General features: G+C 35.5%; 1 protein-coding gene across 1 annotated transcript in view; it reads left to right on the forward strand.

Moving 5' to 3' along the window:
• Positions 1 to 13,060, forward strand: part of LOC113073595 (NT-3 growth factor receptor-like) — an 82,674-nt gene that overhangs the window by 1,247 nt on the left and 68,367 nt on the right. The gene's annotated exons all lie outside the window — the stretch shown is intronic.

A 13,060-nucleotide genomic window follows, 5' to 3' on the forward strand; every position in this document is an offset into this window, starting at 1 on the left:
TTTTTATTTTATTTTTTTTACTTTACAGAGAGGAGTCTTTATAGAAGCGTCTTTGTATTCAAGACAGGAATCCCAAAAGAAATTTTGTCACATTCGTCAAAGGTGTATTGTGCTATTAAAGAGAGAGAGAGAGAGAGAGAGAGAGAGAGAGAGAGAGAGAGAGAGAGAGAGAGGAAAAAAGGCTTTACATGAGTTTGAAGTGCATGGAGAATTTAAGTCAGATCTCTTTTATGCAATAATTTCAAAACTGATGTTCCAGTGTTTGACTTCTATTAGAAGGTTAAAGTTGGGTAAGTAAAAGAAGATAGAAACATTAATGCTGTAATAGCTATATGATGGGGTTTTTGATGGACTCTGATGGTTTTGGGAAAAATAGGAGAGCTGCGTAATGGCCCTCAGCTGATCCGAGCAACTAAATAATAACGCCTAGAGCAAAGAAAACATTAACGTTGTTGTCTTCAACCAGATTTGGATGCCAAATAATGACATTTTGAATTGCAAAAGCTATTAGTTTTGTCATATAAAGACATCAGTTCTCAGACTCTCTCAAAATGTTCCTCAAATGGGCCATCATGGTTTAACACTGATTCTCCCGGACATATGCCATCAGTCTGGTTCTGTTTTCATTACATAATATCAATAATTTAAAGCTACAAATGTGAAAAATGCAAGACAGATCATGTTTTCGTTGAATAATATCAACGCTGGTGCAGCGCATGAAAACAAAAGAGTGCATTTTGGTGAACAAAAACCTTATTCATGATTGATTGTTTAATGGTAATTGTCTACAAAAGGATGCCATGATAATTCTAAAGCGCTTTGTGATGGATTCACTTTTTTCCATCACATTCTATCAAGGAAATGACATAATGGTGTATGCCAACTGGAGACGTTTTTACAGCTCTGTCTCCAGTCACTTTGTAAGGCCACTAGAGGGGATAGTGGTAACCTTTTCCAGCGTCTAAACTGCAAAGCCAGAGTACACTGATCAGGGAGCTTTCTCTAAGTGTGCAAGTCCTTTCTCACTTATTTGCTTTTGACTTGTTGTTTGCTTTAAAGATTTATTTTTGTGCAGTAGCTGTATAGGTTTCAGCACCCTCTGATGGTGGACAGCTCCTGTAAGTCTGCCAGTTTTTGAAACAATCCTAGTCCTGTGCTGCCCATTTTGGGTGTTTTCTTATTTGACACCCAAATCTGGTCTTGGAGCCTCAGCTAATGAGTTCATTATATAAATCAAAAGGTTGACATCCACAGTGTGATGTGGGGTACTTCAGGAGCAGGATTGAGAGTTTTCTGAAAAAGTGGCCTATATTTTTAGTTGGCATTCCCCGACGAGTCATCAACCCACTTCTATTGTATTCACATGACCTTGACCAATTTACAAATGATGGCGATTCTCCTCCTTCAGGCCAACTAGCTTCAGTATTACTATTAGATATAAAGCGAGGCCAGCTGAAACCTTGGAGGCCATTTAGAGGAGACCTGAGCAAGTTGTCACATGGGGATGCTGTCATATGATCAGCGTTTTTACATAAATGTTTCTCATTACTGCCATTTTTAGTTATTTTTTGCCTTGAGAGCTGTTAAATTTCCCATTATGCTGTTAGCAATTTAAATGCAGGTTCCCACAGTGACAACTTGCCCCATATACAGTAGTGTGTTATGAATAATATCACAGTAGTTTTTATGTCAGTAAGATTTTTCATTGAAGATTAATATTTTTCAAAGAAGTCTCTTATGCTCACTAAGGCTTCATCATTACTCCAGTCTTTGGTGCCACATGAAATCAATTCTAATATGTGAATTTTACTACTTTTTAGATTTACAGTTGACCCCCAAATATTTGGAAACCTTACTTATACATATAATGTAATGATATTTATGTATGTTTATCAAATCACTATTTAGTTAAATGAAGATAAAATAAAGACACTTTTCATGAAAGCTAACACCTCTGTTTGTGAAATGTTAAGTTAAAACCACAGTTTAGACTATATGACACTTGTGTCTACTTGAGGGAAATTGATTTCATCCATCCACTAAAAAACACCTTGGAAGTGAAAAAATACATAAAATTAAATAAATGAAGTCGGGTCCTGTGAAAACAACTATCAGCATTTGCAATAGCATCTCCAACATGCGATTTTCAGTATGTAAATTACTTTCCGGGGCCACTGCATAATATGACTAATGTGAAATAATATTTGATGGCATCACAAGTGATTGAGGTCCATCTATTTTTACTTTTTTTTATACAATTTTTGAGTGAGAACAACCCAAAATAGAGTTTGTCATGCTTGCAGTTTTAACAATATATGGATGTTTTTCCCAGCTTTGTTGCAGTCTTCTGTTTGTTTTACATCAGCGTAATCGAGTACACTTAGTGTTGCTCATTTGTTTTCATCAAGCCTATCCATTATGCTAATTGTCTTCTTTTTTTTTGTACACTCAATAATGATATTTATGTATTAGCAGCACTATTATTTTATTTTGCTAATGGAATGTCATAATGGATGGCCAGAATATAAACAATATTCCAGATCCCTCTTATTAAAGTCTTTATGCTGCAACAAATGGTCTGTCTTAATCTATAACAATTATAGATTATTTATTGAATATATTATATATTAATTTAATTGAGTAATTGAAACAATTGGATTTCTAAAAGGGTTAATCATATCTTCAATTTCAAGGACAATTATATATATTTATTTCAACATTATTTATTTTTTGTTTATGTATGTATGCATTAAAGGGTTAACAATCTTTAAAATGTTACTTTTTTAAATTAATTTAATTATTAAAGAGTTTTGAATAAATTTGAACTAACCCTATCCTTAACCCTAACCCAAATGTATTAATATATTTAGGGTTAATATCTCAAAATATATATTAAACATAATAATTATTATTATTTTTTATAAATGGGTCAATGTCTTAAATTTAAATGAAAATATTGATCTAAATAAAAATAAAATAACTATCATTTTTTTATTGTTTCATTTTTTATTATTATTATTATTATTATTATTATTATTATTATTATTATTATTATTTGGTTTATTTGTGGCACATAGAGTCCAATATTGTGCAGGAGGGTTTTGTGCAACAGGATGACTAACGTAAGAAAACAAGTTGTTGATTCACCATTCAGTCTCCATTCAGCTGTCCCAGGGGTCTCTGTGTCTGTAGACCATTGTCTGAGAGCCTAATTTCATGTGTGATTAAAAAGAGTGGATTAGCAACAGTTTCAGATAGGCCTAGTTGAAAATGACTCCCTGAAATCTAAATGGCGTCACTTTGGAAAGATCTCCGAAGCTCAATTACACTGGAGCTTTTCAAAAAGCGTTTTCAAAGTAAAGTGGCCGTTGCAAATCGGCACCTATAAAAGCCATCAGCAGTGTCACATACCTGCTGATAGATGGAAAAAGCAAGAAAAAACTCATTGAAGAACATTTGAATGGAAATTCAAATGGCTTCTACTGTATGCTGATGTGTTGTGCTCGTCGTTGTGCATAAGAAGGATTTTTATTTTTTTCTCATTTTACTTCGGTCGCCTGCCTGCTTGATTGCTGCATTCAAGTAATCAAACAATAGCTTCAGGGCACAAATGGATCCATAATTACACTCCTTATGTGATGATCAAACTTTCTTTCTCGAGAAAGGACCAGGAAGGGAGAGTTTGGTTCCTTTTAACTAGGCAAAATGTCGACTGAGCTTTTTATGGATCGTCAATATTTGGTTGGTAATGCTTAATGATCTGTGACTTGTAAGGCGTATTTTGTGCTGGCAGGTGTGGTTATGTGCAAGGCCAGCTAATTTCAGCATGGTCTGTCTGGATGTGGCTGCTGGAAACCATGTTAGAAGCTGTGAAATCATCCATAGCATATGTTGTGCTAGGAGAGTCTGAAAGAGGTAAAGAGGGTTGTTATCAGAGTAAGGAAACGCAATAGGATTTAATTTACATTAGCTTTTTTGGGGGGTTTCATAACCTGGTTGTAATACCTCAATAATAGGTCTTGGAGATATTGAGACACTATAGAAATGCTTGCCATGGGCTTTCTGAAATGCATATGATATTTATTGGATTTGTAGATGTCCCATGAACGTCAACATGCAAGTGTGAATCCTTTCCAAACAGATGTAATGTACCTCAGGGTCTCAGAAACTGAATCTTGAAAGATCAGGCTCAATATTAAAAAGATTTTTGTTTCATGAGAACTGAATATAGATAAAAAAACAAACAAACAAAAAAAAAAACTCTCTATATATGTTTACACTTACAGACAAAACTATTCTTTACAAAAAACGTCATTCGTTCTTTTTGGGTCTCAGACACTTTTATTTTATTTTATTTTAAAATTTTATCTATCTATCTACCTATCTGTCTGTCTGTCTGTCTGTCAGTTAAAAGTATGTTCAGTTTTTATTTACTGGTTTTTGTTTAGGTCAGACGAACGAATGTTGTTTATTTATTTAATTTATTTATTTGTGAAGGGGTTAGTAAAGTCTTCAGTCTGAATGAAGGAGAATTATAGATTTATTTTGTTTTATAGATTACTTTCAACAGTTTTGTGTTTAGTTTATTCATAAAAGGGTTAAATCCTTTAATATCCCTAAATATTAATTTTTTTTTAATAAAAATCAGCTATCCTATTTATTTTATCCTAATTACCTGAAGCTCATTTTACATGGTTTAAGAACTAGAAGCTTAACTACTTCGAAAAAGTGTATAAAATTCAGTAGTATCAGCGCTGCTTCCTCTCTTTATTGGCTTGAGGTTTAATAATTGTTAGCTCTGTCTTCTTTGCAACTGAACTCATGCAAAACAAAACTTCTGTTTTGAAAACAATTTGGATGACAGACTTATTGGCTTAAAAAAAAAAAAAAAAAAACACAGATTAAAAAAAAAACACATTTATGAACCTTGTGAAGTCTAAGCAAGTCCCTCTTTTATTTGCTGCCTATTTATTTACAAAAGCGCAGGTGGAATTTGGCAATTTTGAGAGCCTTAGGTGTTGGATCAAAAGAAACCAGTGTCTTCAGAAATGGTTGTTTGACATTCTTAACCTACAAAACTCTTTTATTGTAGTGTGTATTATTATTATTATTTTTTATTAAAAGCCCTTTTGTGACTTTTCCTTTGACCTTGAGAGCTTAAAAAGCTTTTTGTTTATCATTACGTTATGATATTAGTGACATAAGCACACGCATGAATGAGCATGTCATTCACATTATTATTTTCAATGATATTTTAGACATGACAACCTTTTAACAACTCGTTAAATCAGCCGAAAGAAAGCAAAGTTCTTGCTAATGTGCAAATTATGGATTTTGGAGGAGCACATTACTGATCTCGGTGTGTGCTAACATGGACTGACCCACTACTGTCCCGAGCAGAGTAATGGGAAGCATTCATTTGTATGACCCCTGATGTTCATAATGTGGCTGGAGGCCCTCTTTATGATAACCATAATGGCAGAAAGATCAATATAGAGCAGGCTGACCTCAAAGAATAGATGCAGATATGAACGTATGACATAGTAAAGGTCTCGATGTGCTGTGTTAATCGGGAATCTTTCCCAATAACGGCTTAGCTTGCGTTTTCCATTTTATGTATTGGGTGGCTGCCTTCAGTCATAAATAATGTCATTGAAATGAGGCCGTGTGCTATCGATTGGAGACTCTTTCTGTAACGTTGAATTGGCCCATTTTAGTTTTGTGGATTTGATGGAATTTGTCCAGTGTTGGACATGTTTATGAAGTGGAAGATCTGGTGTATGCATCCACGTATTAAGTGACACAAGTGGAACTGTGTTTGCATTTGGCTTGCAGAACCACATACATATAAACATACATACATACCAAATCTTATTTACAGTTGTAGGTAGTTTTAATAGTTGTGTTATCTGAAATGAACAACAACAGCAACAATAATAATAACATTTATAATAATAATAGTGCATTTATTTATATTTAATTAATGCATTTATAATGTATACTGTAGTAGTAGTAGTAGTAGTAGTAGTAGTAGTAGTAGTGATAGTATATAAATAATGAATACATAAATGTATCAATAATAATACTACTAATAATTATTATTACTATTATAAAGGTATTATTAAAAACATAGTGATATAATAACATTATAATTACAGAGAGAAAATAATAATAATAATTATCATCATAATTTTTTATATTTGTTATTATAATAATAATTATTAGTAGTAGAGTAATAGTAGCTGTAGTATCAATACATAAAGGTATCATATTTTCATGATAAAAATATAAAAAATATATCAATATTTTTTTTTTACCATCCACATTAACGGGCTGGCTGTTGAACGTGTCTCCAGCTTCAAGCATCAAGTTCCTGGGAACCACCATCTCGGAGGAACTGTCCTGGGCCACAAACACCTCCAGCCTCGTCAAAAAGGCTCACCAGCGCCTTTTCTTCCTCAGGACACTGAAGAAGAACCAGTTGTCTTCAACCATCCTGGTGAACTTTTACCGGTGTGCGATCGAGAGCATCCTGACCAGTTGCATCACAGTCTGGTATGGGAACTGCTCAGTGGCTGACCGCAAGGCACTGCAGAGGGTGGTGAAAACTGCCCAGCGCATCACAGGGACACCGCTTCCTGCTCTTGAGGACATCCAGAAGAAACGCTGTCTACGTCGAGCTCGCAGCATTCTCAAGGACTCCTCTCACCCTGACCACGAACTGTTTAACCTCCTCCCCTCCGGAAGGCGTTTCAGGAGCCTCCGGACAAGGACCACAAGACTCAGGAACAGCTTTTTCCCTAAAGCTGTCTCCTTGCTGAACTCTGCCCTCTGACACACCTCAACTCCCCCCACACCACACATAGACTCCTCCCCCCTCTTCAACACTCTGATTTATTTATTTACTCACAACAAGCAAAAAGTAACTTGTTATTACTTGCACTACTGCCTGTTCATCCAGGAACAATGTATAATCCATTTGCACATTGAAAATTTTTTTTTTCTATGCACTTTACTGTCCATTGCAATACTGTAAATTATGTTCATAGTTCTGCCTATAGTGTACATACACTTTTACATAGCCCATCTGTATAGTATGTTCATAGTACACCTATCTGTATATCGTGCTTATAGTATTTAATATCTGTAAATTATGTCCATAATACTTACCTGTATAGTTATTGTACATATTATAGACCTCTATTCTGTACTTACTGCTTATTGCACTTCTGGTTAGATGCTAACTGCATTTCGTTGCCTTGTACCTACATGTGCAGTGACAATAAAGTTGAATCTAATCTAATCTAATCTAATACTATAATATTATAATATATTTATATTATTATTATTATTATTATTATTATTATTATTAGTAGTAGTAGTAGTAGTATAAGTACAATATGAATATTAAAAACAAAACTATAAAATACATAGAGTAATAATAATAATAATAACATTATTATTATTATTATTATTATTACTATTAATTATACTATACTACTACTGACGACCTATGAATCACCTTTGTACATTTAGTGCTTGAGATGTAGCCCATGATGTGATTATAATTTTCTGTTTTTATTGTATTAAACAAAGGCAAATGTATCAGTAGCTGCTGGCTGTATATGACACTAAATAACAGTAGGAAGTTGAGGCACAATGATGGCCGCTGTTGTGTTGAAACAGTGTGGTGTAAAAATATGTGCATGCCACTCCCCCTCCCGCTGCGTCTACAAATAAGTTACACAGCGCTTTGTCAGACCCCACACTGAGAACACTTCTGTTTGTGTGTTTGATGGGGAATCACACCCTAAATTTAGCTGAAGTTGTAAGAATGACAGCCAGAGATGTCGAGGTCACATGGCGGTTTGATGTAAGTTTGTGGATGTTTTGGGTAAGCAGGTCATGTAATCTGTCACTGTTAGTTAGAAAGACACTGACTTTATTGATAGTGTGAGAAGCTGGGTTTACATGATGCACCTCTTGTCTGTCATAATGCCATTGCCCTGACATCTGGAGAGGTCTTGTAGTGGTCATAGACCATGATAAAATATTGATCACTCTCTCCTTTCAGCACACGATAAAGCATTTTGCCAACCTGCCTCTTTAGAAGACATAAAAAAACTCCTGTCTCTTTATGACTAGGAAAACATTATTTGCGGCTCTTTTTTTTTTCTGCCAGCAAGGCAATTTTTAGCCACTGTCGATTATGAAAGTTAATTAAACACAAGCACATCCCAATTTTTCCTAATTCAATAGAAAGCTATTGATTGAGCCAAAAGTAATGGAATAACAATTACGGTGACATTCCAATCTAGTATATTCAACTGCCATAGATGGTGGATAATACAGGGAGGGAGCTTTGGGTTTCAATCATGAACATTTGGGAGGTAATTTCGTCCGCTGCTGTTTTAGATTTCCTTTGTTTTCATTTTCTCTTGTTCCTAGTGCTCTCCCATCCTCTTTCTCATTTTTTTTCTATCCCTCCTTCTTGCCACTGATCTTTTATTCATTGCATGGCTAATGAAGCGCCTGATAGACTGTAGAACAGTATGAATGATCCGCAGCAGTTTATTTCTCGGCTATAGAGCAGATGAAAGGCGTCCACAGGTAGGCAGTAGCGGCGTCTTTAACGGCATGCCTTGTTCATGCTTGCTTGCTTTTGCAAAGGACTTTCAGGCCAGATCTGAATACAATTGCTCTTTTCCATTTTCGTTGTGAAATAAAGGAATGTCAGACTCTTTACACCTGATTGTAATGTGCATTTACATTGATTAGATCACATTGGATAAGAGCTGACTGTGTTGAAAGACATAATTAGTCTCTGATGGCAGACCTACAGCCCCTTCTTAGTCTTGTAAACTCTAATCCGATTGGCTATACACATCTTCCAAGAGTAAGAGCACACATTTCTTTATTTGCATTTATGCAATTAGTCCGCACGGACCGTAGGTTGTGTAGTTGTGAAGGAAAAAATGTAAAGTTTCAAAGAAAAATCTTTTTCTATTTTTTTAATCTTTGAAAGATATTGAAGTATTTTTTTTATACTTTAAGTAGCACGTAGACTAGATATTCTTCTTAATTCTGTTAGTCTGTACTGATTTTCTATTTACTTTCTGCTGTTTTATTGACTTGTTTACATTTTTCTGTGTTCTTTAAAAACATTTTATTTGTTATTTATTTATTTTTAAACAGTTTTCTATTCAGTTTTATTATTGTGGTATAATTAATTTAAGATAAATCGCTAAACCTCCCTTGGATTGGCTCTTACAGATGTCAATCAGTGTGCGGTTCTTGTCCAGTGTAAGCTGCTGGTTATTATACATTAGGTCTGGCTACATGAGTATAGATGCAAATTCTCTTTAAATAATCCTGAAAAATGTATCTTTTATGAAAAGTATTGACAATAATAAGAAATGTTTCTTGAGTATCAAATCAGCATATCCGGATGATTTCTAAAGGATCATGTGACACTGAAGACTGGAGTTATGATGCTGAAAATTCAGCTTTGCTATCACAGGAATAAATTACATTTTATAAATATATACAAATATAAAACTTATAAAAATCTTACCAATACCAAACCTGTGAATGTTACATAATATCTTTTTCTCTACGTTCCATTACTACATCTTGAATCTCCCTGCTAAGCTGTACACATGTAGTATGGAATGATATTCCGGACATTATTCAAAAGGAATCGCAAATTGTATTTGCAATTGCGTTTTCAATTTGTGGACGCATAAAATGTGACATAATCCAAATGCAAATGCAAATCGTGCAATACCGTTTGCATTTTCGTTTAAGCGAACGCACAGTGTCTGCCAAATTAAAAATGGAAATGCAAAGTCCATTTGCAATTGTGTTTCCCATATCTTACGAGCTATGAGCCTGTCATATTTAAATAGCAATATTAATTACCACATTTGCCTTTTCACTCTCTCTGCACTGTGCATGTAAACTGCCAAAACTCATATGGAATTGCAATTCCTTTTGCATTTGAATTTCCAACGTCTACACGGAAACCTGTCAATCAAGTGACAGGGGTGGGGCCATTTTATTGGGCGTGTTTGCATTGGGAAGTGACGTCACTCACAGTCGACGGTTATAAATAATTATTAATCAATTAGTGTGGACTCTGTCATCTAAATACGTAATAACCAATAATGTTAAGGATTTGTCTTAAAAATTACTTCCATCTTTTCTATCCTGTGAAGCTTTACTTAAAAAAGATGTTTCTTCTTCGATCATACTAAAATGTACCATGTTTTACTATGGTAAATATGAGTTAATCGATAGTGTTTATAATTAAAACACAGTAGACACAAATGTACAGTTGTCTGAGACGTTATGAAATGTTCTTTAACATCATGAACCATAAAATGTAGTCAGTGGTCTGCTATGGTTTATTTTCATAATAGGTAAACACAGGTCACAAGTTAACACGGTCACATTTCCTTGATTGGAAATTTTCTGCAATTTTCCTCACTGTATATTTACAATAAAACAAAATGGATATGAAATGCCACTGCCTCCTTTCATTTTTCATTTAAACATAATAATAGCAGCAGAAATGTACTTCGTTCAGGGAAATGTGTATATATACAATCATTACAAATGAATCGAAATATTATATCAATTGCCTCTTTTATTACCGTCGACTGTGAGTGACGTCACTTCCCAATGCAAACACGCCCAATAAAATGGCCCCACCCCTGTCACTTGATTGACAGGTTTCCGTGTAGACATTGGAAATTCAAATGCAAAAGGAATTGCGATTCCATTTCAGTTTTGGCAGTTTACATGCACAGTGCAGAGAGAGTGTAGGCAAATGTGGTAATTAATATTGCTATTTAAATATGACAGGCTCACAGCTCGTAAGATATGGGAAACACAATTGCAAACAGACTTTGCATTTCCATTTAAAATTTGGCAGACACTGTGCGTTCGCTTAAACAAAAATGCAAACGGTAATGCGCGATTTGCATTTGCGTTTGGATTATGTCACATTTAATGTGTCCACAAATTGAAAACGCAATTGCAAATACAATTTGGAATAAAGTCCGCAATATAATTCCATACATGTAGTGTCTATAGCAGGTAAGCCCGTGCAGGCAGACTTGACACATGTTGACTTATGACTGATGTTTTAAAACCAAAGAGGCCTTATAGGAGGTTGTAAGCACATGGCTGAGGGCTTCCAGGGTCCTAGTTGTTTGTGATACTCATTGCTATTCACAGGAAGCCACAGCAATAGAAAAACAAGAGTGGGCGTCCCAAATGGGATTGAGCGTCTTAGAGGGCACCTGCGCCAGGCAGATGCAGGTTGGGTTTAGCCGCGTATCGCTGTTCCCTGAAAGCGCCTTGTCTTTTTGGGGGCCTGTTTAGGATTCCAGGGGAGCTTTTCTGTGATGAAAGGCTAAGTGGGATTTTGCCTCCTATCTCAGGCATTTCTCTGTGTAATGAAATGTTACCTTCCGACTGCAAGTGGCCGAGTCTCTATAAGGTCATTGTGATGGTGTCTTGAAAACTTGTTTTGGGATTCTAGTCGTAGGACTCTGGAATAAATTGACTGCCTCCTCTGCCAAGTGTGCGTCAGACTTATTCTTAGATGTGAAGTAACCCAACCACAGTGTGGTAAATCTTGTAGCAGACTGTAAAAATAGCTGTTTGAAGCTAACTTTTATATTCTAATGTGAAGATTTCATCAGCATATAATTTACATATTTAAAAGTACCTTAAGACTTTGCAGAGTAGAGACTTTTAACACATACTTTATCTGATTTTCCAGTTAAAATATCACAACTTCCTTGATACAATTAATATTTGTGAAGATTTAAATCATTGAATCAATTTTTAAAACCTCTTTTAAGTGTTGCTGAAGGATTTGTAGACATTTTTTGTTCAACATAAAAGATACTGTACTCGGTTTAAAAGTTACTGCTGTTTCAGCTGTGCTTTATACATCACTACACCATTGTAGACAATTTTGCTGAAATGCTAATGTGACCACACCTTAAATCTATATGCTGTTTTATATTCTTTTTTATCATCCAGTGAAAGTGCAAAATTGAGATTCAAATCTCCCAGCATTTTAAAATCTGAAGAACTGATGACTGTAGAATCACAGTCATGTCTAACATCATCTCAGCATGATTCAAACGTTCATTTTCCAGGCCATATACAGTATGTGTTTGTGGTCTGGGTCGGTGTCCTGCTGTTGAAAAGATGTTGCCAAGCTGTTTTCTATGATAATGAAAAGTTCTCAATCTGCCTAACAGGTGCTCTGACCTGGCGATCTCATTTATGAGAACCAGTTTGTGGCAAGCGGTGGAGAGTGGCCAAGATCCAAGATCTACAGGCCTAATTACACAGCTGCCGCTGAAGATTTTTTAATTTCCTATTACTGAGATGGAGAGAATAATTCCTTCAACTCGATTTAATGCCAAATCTGTCTTTTCCATCTGCGATTCGGAGGCGGTCTTCATCGTCTTTCCTCAACACGACTGACCAAAAATGTGGAGTTGTCATCTTCTGAAAGTGTCATTATATATCATTAGCTTGATGGCTCTGAAATAGTTTTATATGTTCATACGCACAATAAGAGACAAGTGGAAGCTTGATCCTGGGTCAGTGTTCCCAGTCATGTTTCATTTGTGAATTTTGGCCTAGACTGCGGTGAAGGAAAGCCTTGCAGAGGGTGTGGGCCATATTCCTCCTCCTCCGTGAGAGGAGTTTTAATGAGAGCACAGCCGGTGCATGTCCTGCGCATTCATAAATAGCTCTCCACCCCCGTCAAACTCCCTTCATCCTCCATCCATCGGCCCACGGTGCTGGAATCAGCATCCAGCAAAAAAGATAAAACAGTAACATCAAACTGCAGAGGGAACAAGGAGTTCCTCTGCCTCCTGGCGTGTGTCAAGTCTGACATTTAGCCTCATTATCCTATTAATGTTCAATAAAAACGCACGTTGAATTTGGGGATGGATATTTAACCCACTTGAAGTTTTCTTGAAAGGCAAATGTGAAATTCAAACGTATGACTTCTTGTGCTTCATGG

Source organism: Carassius auratus, unplaced genomic scaffold, assembly GCF_003368295.1.
Source record: "Carassius auratus strain Wakin unplaced genomic scaffold, ASM336829v1 scaf_tig00012437, whole genome shotgun sequence".
NCBI classification, from domain to species: domain Eukaryota; kingdom Metazoa; phylum Chordata; class Actinopteri; order Cypriniformes; family Cyprinidae; genus Carassius; species Carassius auratus.